The sequence below is a fragment of the Tupaia chinensis genome, unplaced genomic scaffold (genome assembly GCF_000334495.1).
Source record: "Tupaia chinensis unplaced genomic scaffold, TupChi_1.0 Scaffold149780_1, whole genome shotgun sequence".
In the NCBI taxonomy this organism is placed as follows: Eukaryota; Metazoa; Chordata; class Mammalia; order Scandentia; family Tupaiidae; genus Tupaia; species Tupaia belangeri.
This window is the reverse complement of record NW_006209624.1, coordinates 198,204-205,118: the sequence shown is the minus strand read 5'-3', so window position 1 is coordinate 205,118 and position 6,915 is coordinate 198,204. Positions and strand designations below refer to the sequence as shown.

At 39.5% G+C, this 6,915-nt stretch overlaps 1 pseudogene; it reads right to left on the bottom strand.

Moving 5' to 3' along the window:
• Positions 1 to 545: 545 nt before the first annotated feature.
• LOC102475428 (mortality factor 4-like protein 1 pseudogene) lies at positions 546 to 1,494 on the bottom strand (annotated as a pseudogene).
• Positions 1,495 to 6,915: the final 5,421 nt, after the last annotated feature.

Sequence of the window (6,915 nt, the reverse complement as noted above, 5' to 3'; positions counted from 1 at the left end):
TGCATTAGACACAAATACAAATCCATGAAACAAGCCACCATTCTTCAACAATTTGAGTGAAGATAATGCCTAAGGAACAACATGGATGACTTGCAAATGAAGGGCTCTTTACTTTAAGTCCCATTAAAAAAATAAAAGGAGCACAAATGGATGAGTGTGTTCAGTTATATACACTGAATAGAACCTCTGGCACTAGGAATCAGAGCATTTTGTCATATAGCATTAACACATATTATAGAAGTGCATAGTGTCGAAGGAATAGAACCACCAGCATTCAAAGCAGCTTTGTTAACTAGGCAATTAAACACTCTACGGCATGTCTCTGTTGTCCATCATTGAATACACTGGTAGCAATTTTGAAATGAAAAGAAAGAAAAGAAAAAAGGAGCCGAACCCCTTTTATTTTCTCTGTTTAAAATCAGACAGAAACAAACATCAATTCTGTTGTACAGTAACATCTTCAAAGTACATCGTTTGTACAAGAGAAGGATTAAGAACAAAAATGCGTTTACAGAGATCCAAACATAGGTGAGCGAGTGAGCCTCTCACACAGCTTTCCAATGGTACTCAGGGGGAGTCACTTCATAATCGCTGGATTGCAGAATTCTTTGCCAGGTACTTTAGGAAATCGTGGAGATAATTCAGTAATAAAGCAAGGCTCTTCTCATCAAGAGGTGTATAGGCCAACATAGCACCAATCCGTACAAATAATCTCAGTAGATGAGGTGCTCCATACACCTGGGACCTAGGCACATCAGGGTGATCTGCAAGGATCTCAGCATACTGTTGTCTTTCAAACTTGTAGAGTAGCTGAGTGCCCAACATGACGTTGAAGTATTCTTTTATACCTGCCACAACTTCATTAATAGCAAACTCCTTATTATCAATATTTCCTTGAGAATTCTTATAATTTGCATTATCCTCCAGAATGGAATCCACATTCTTCTTAGCAGGAAGATAAAAAAGCTGTTTTTGTCTGGTAATTAAGTCCCAGTCATCAACAAGCCATGGTTTTAGCTCTTCATGAATCTTTACTTTAACGTCAACTCTGTTCATGAATGTTTCCTCATTTTCAACAGTAGGATCTACCCAGGCCCTTTTCTTCTGAAGAGGCTGAGGTGTCTCACTGGTGCTACCACCACCTCCATTCCCAAGTGTTTTCTGTTTGTTCCTTTTTGTTTTCACTTCAACATTTTTCTATTGCAGACCAGATGTCTTCCTTCCTGGTGCAGCCCCTCTCATCTTGCCCTCTGCATACTGCTCCTGATTGGCTTTTTGAAGTTCTTGCTGCTTCTGCAGATTGGTGTCCACGTATTTGAGTACTCTGCTCTCTGGGACCCATTCATCCCAACCACTGTAATGTATAAAATATTTCACTTGCTTTTCTTTTATGGCAACTTTCACATACTTAGATTCATAAAGAAGAGGTCCATGAAACCACAGCACTCTCTCACCCTCCTGAAATTTAGGCTTCATATCCTGCTTCGGTGCCATTTATAAGTGATTTGCCACCTCCTCCTTCTCCCACCACTCCCAACTACCGTACTCTACTCTCTACTCCACCCAAATCCAAGTCAGATCTAATCACATATATCTTTACAGCGTATTACATTTCTTTTTCCAGCATGATTATCATGCATAGCAGTCAAGACAAAGACATGACTATCCACATCATCATCATCAAATAGCTTTTCATTATTTTTTCAGATTATTATTTATTCTCATTATTTTTTAAAACATTCAATCACTATATATCATTTGGCTTGTGAAGAGAATTTACCTAACATGAAATACTTATCAGACCAAGATCTCTTTTATCTTAATTGTGTAGCATCCTGTTTCTTATGAGCACATAATATATTTTTTATTCTTTGCCTCAAACATTTTAATTTTGCTACCTTTAATCTGTAATTTTTCATATTTTACTGTGTTATTTCTCACTGGTCACTAAAAAGACGTGATTGCATTCCTGTAAATTTTGAGAGTGGTGGTAGGCATACTTAATAGCCAGGGGAAATTAAAGAGTACTGTGGAGAACTATCAGACAATCAACAGCTTTCATAGTCATTAATAAATAGAAGTGAGAAATAAGCCAGTGTGATTCCAGAAAAAATTGCATAATTTTAATAAATCTTCCTTTGACAATACATGAAAGTAAAGTATATTTGCTATAGGGTGTGTGTGCTCTCCAGAAAGGCAGAGACAGAGAGACAGAAAGTGAGAAATCACCCCCCGGGGAGGATGGTCATGCCGCAATCCCTTTTCCTCCATTCTCCTCTCGGGATCTTGGGCATGCACGCACATGCCCATTGTGTGAGTTTAAGCCACCAGGTCCAGGACTCGAACCGCGGTCGACTATGTGGGAGTCCAGCTACATAGCCATTATGCCAACTGCTGTTCCCTCCAGAATAATTACTTTAAAATTTTTTTTCAGGGTAATCAATTTTACAGGACATATGTACGGTATGAGGTGCTGAGAAAATATTTTGGGCATGCACGCACATGCCCATTGTGTGAGTTTAAGCCACCAGGTCCAGGACTCGAACCGCGGTCGACTATGTGGGAGTCCAGCTACATAGCCATTATGCCAACTGCTGTTCCCTCCAGAATAATTACTTTAAAATTTTTTTTCAGGGTAATCAATTTTACAGGACATATGTACGGTATGAGGTGCTGAGAAAATATTGAGGCAAGAGGAAATAAGTATATAAAAGTTTGAATGTATACAAAGAAGACTAAGTGGGTAAGGAAAAAGTAAAAAAGATCAAGCTTGTTTGTTATGAGTGGTATAATCTAAATTCTATAGTGTAACAAGAGAGAAGGCTCTTTAAGAGCTAAAATAATCAGAAAGGGGTTTTATTGGGACCAGCAGGTGGCATGGTGGTTAAGGTGCTGGACACGCCCACATGGCCAACCATGTGGTTCAAGTCCTGGACCTGTTGGCTTGCTTTCTCACTTCCCTCTCTCTCTCTCTCTCTATGTCTAACTCCAGTCAAATTAAAAAATAAATGAATGGATAAATAAATAAATTTTAAAAAGAAAAAAAAGAAAGGGGTATATCAAAGAAGTGATATTTGATAGAAATTTGATAAATGATGGTTTTAGAAAATGGAGCTATAGGGGGCTGGCAGGTAGTGTTGTGGTAAAGTGCTCTGGAGTCCCACATGACTAACCATAATTCGAGGTCCAGACCTGGAGGCTTGCTTTCTCACTTTCTCTCTCTCTCTCTCCCTCTCTGGCCAAATAAATAAATAAAGTTAAAAAATAATTCTTTTAAAAAAGAAGAGAAAATGAGGCTATAGTCAGAGATAATAATGTAGTAAAAAGAAAGAGCTCAACCAAGTTGGCTGGTACATAGGGCCACCTTGGTTAAAAGAAGAACATGGGAACATGTGGGGCTAGGGTCAAGAAATAGACTACTTCACAGTTAGAACATTTTCTAATTTATGCATGACTATTTTTTTATTTGACAAGACATGAAATTATAGTTCCAATAGTCAGACTATCAGGAGGTAAAACTAACCAAAAATGAAAATTGCGACAAATTTAAGAGGAATTTTAGAGCTCACTGATCTGCACATTTTATATTACCTCTGACTTCTAAGCCTTACCTCCCAAGGCTCCTCATAATAATTTGTTTCAACCCAGTTGGACTAGGCACTCTGATCCCTGAACAAGAATAAACTTTTCCTGCCTCTGGGTTTGCTATAATATAGCAGTTTACACAACATTTCAGAGCCAAGTCAAATACCACCCCCTCAGCAAAAAGTCTCTTCTAATTATCTCAGTCATAAAAGGTCTTTCCCTCCTGTTTTATTATTGAATTTAGATTTGCACCGCTCATATGATACAAGCAACCCTGATTTGTAAACATATATGTATCTGTTTGTTCTATCTTACAAAATTATAGTAATCATTAAGGGGAAAAAACTGTATTGCAACTCTGCATGCCACAGGATTTTGCATTTTCATAAACTAGTCTACAAAAACAAAATCCGACTTACAAAATAATGCTAATAAGAATTTGTTGAATGAATGCATTCCAATACTGACAAATTTTCTTTCCCTTCATTTTCCCCCTTATCCATATAAGACAATTGAACTCGATTTTTATGCATATCTTCTAACTCTTGGAAAAGAAAATAACTGAAACATATCTAGGTTCATTCAACAGTCCTTTCACTGTAAGGGTAAAAAGAGGCATTAAGAGCATCTAGGGATAATCACAGTTACTGCGCAAAGGAAGCAATTTCAGTATCTTTCTGAATACTTATTTGAATCGGAATGCAGCAAAAAGTTGGGGGAGGGAAATTTAATTGAAGTCAAACAGTCTCATCCAACCTGACATTTAAGTCCATACTATGTAGATGCTAGGCAAAAATAGTAATAAAAAAAATGAGCTCTTCTGGCAGGTTGTGTATATTATAGTTTGAAGGAATGGTTTGGCATTCTGTAGCAGCTATAGTAAATACTACAAACTAATGATTCCAATTTTTTTAACCTACATGAACACAAATGGAATTCTTCCTTGAGTGACTATTGGAAAAGTTAACTTCCTGTTTTTGACAAACCTTCAAGAATAGGGATGTGGGCTGTTGTTGGAACACACTTTTACAACGCTAAGGCATCTCTGAGAAGTCTGCAGCTACCTGGATCTTCCATATTAATCATAATTATTCCCAAGTATTTTATCTGCTAATCTCCACCCCAATCCCAAAACCTTTAGGTCTCAGGAAGATAGCATGGCTAAGACTAGGGTAAAGCTAAGGAGACATTCTCCTTAGGTTAAAAAAAAATGTAAAAATCACCCAAAAACTCACTAATGAAGATAAGTAATACTTTAAGAGATTATTTTAATTTTATTTGAAAGATCAAAATTAACACCAAAAAGTCCATGATGAACAAAGTAACATTTTAAAGGCAGACTCCTACTCTGCATTTACACAACTCAACCTTGTCTCATCCTAATCTGAAAGTTTGGCACAAATTTTTGCGCCACATTTTAGTACTATAATTGCTCTATGATAATCCAGGCTCTGAATCCTAAACATTTTTACCTTGCTGAATCCCTTCACTAAATGTCACTTTTGGATTAAAATTCATTCCATCAGTGCTTTTCCTTATAACAGACCTTATAATTACAAACTTCTCGCGGTGTCTCATTGAATTCCTGGCAGACTCCTTCCAAGTAGGATAACGGTATTTAACCGGCACCCCCGCCTCCAGGCACCTCCCGCTTTTTCAGCTCCCAGTTTCCTTGCTGCTCCCCACCTGCAGGAGACTCGCCATTTTGGTACCCTCCTCGTGCCAGGACCACAGTTTTGCTTTGGCGGAAAGTGTCAACAACCAGAGAAATATCTCTACTCTTTTTCACTGTGTGAAAGAGTGCTCACGTCAGTTCATCTCCACCCTCGCGACAAAGGTAGCTGGAAAAGGCGGCAGCCCAGTCTTAACCTGTTCTCAAAAGCACTTTTCCCCCTGGGAAGAGGAAAAGGTGGGGATTTGGTAGACTGTGGAGAAAGCGACTGTTGTGGCTTTCGCTTGTCTTTACGACATACAAGGGGGAAAACGATCAAGACACACTGGCTTTTCTGCCTGTCTTGTGCCCGAGCACTTTATGTCTACTATGTCCGCGTGCTCCTTCACCCCACCAGCGGTCAGAGCTGGCAACGTTCGAGGGCTTCGGAGTAGTCCACGGGCCACGCCCCCAGAACCAATCACTTTCCCTTATTGGTCTGACAGTCTGCCACTCCAATCTGGCTCCCACTCCTGCTAACCAGTCACGTAGTTCGGTTGCGTCTTGGCGTGTTAAATGTTGCCAATAATGAGGGATTTTTTTTTTTTTTTTGGAGTGGGGGAGACGAGTACAGGTCGTGCTGCAATTAGTTCATTGAAAACTCAGTTGCTCTCGGAGTGGCCGGACAGGGACTGCTTTCTGCTTTTTTTACTGCTGTTAAGATCTCCTATAGGGAGCTGCAACAATGCCCAAAAGAAAGGTAAGTGAAATGGTAAGGTAGGAGATTAGCTGCTGAAATACATATTTCCTAATAGTCAGAGATTTTTCTTGTTAAAAAAAAAAAAAGGCGTTTGGGCTTCTGGTTATGTTTTATGATGTCCTGAATGGAAGGAGAGGGAAGGGTAAAGGACAGTTGTTGTAAGGATTACGATAGTCTTGCATACAATTGGTAATTCACTTTTGGTGTTTTGTTTAAGGGAAAGAATCGCTTGAGAGGTGTCTCCATACTGAATTACAAACAGCCATAGCGCTGTGCTGTCGCTTCCTACCCCACCCCCCTTCCTCCGCTTACCCTATTGGAGAACACTTCTCCCCTCAACCACACTTCCAGGCACCAGTTTCCTCCTCGGCTTCAGACTTTTCTCAGGGAGCTGTCCCATTTGGGAAAACGAAAGCTACGGTTTTTCCTATATTTGCCTTTGTTCTTCCCGTTTTCTTTTTCCTTTTTTTCCCCCTTCCCTCCTCCACTTCTTGTCATGCCAGATGGCTATGCAATGGTAATCCTGAGCCGTTAGGCGGCGCAGACTTGAAACTGTCCTAGAGAAGGGAGAAATTCACTGCTGTAACTGGAAACTTCAGGGCTGAGAGATCTTGTGCTCTTCAAGCTCTCTAGTTAAAGGTGGAAAGATGGTCCTATAAACTATTGATGATGTTGGGGTGGCATGGATTTGTTCGTTTTGACGTGCGGAATTGATCTAAGTTAATCAAGGGCTGCAAGTCTGCAAAACCCTCACTTCAATATTACTGGCTACCCTGAGACGGGAAATAAATTCACGCTCGCTGTTTGTTTCTTTCTGAGTCTCTTAGAAGTGAAATCGAACGCTGTTTCGTTGCTCCATAAAACCGTAAAACACTGCTAATGTAAGGCATTGTGATTGTTTTCATATTATTCCTATTTA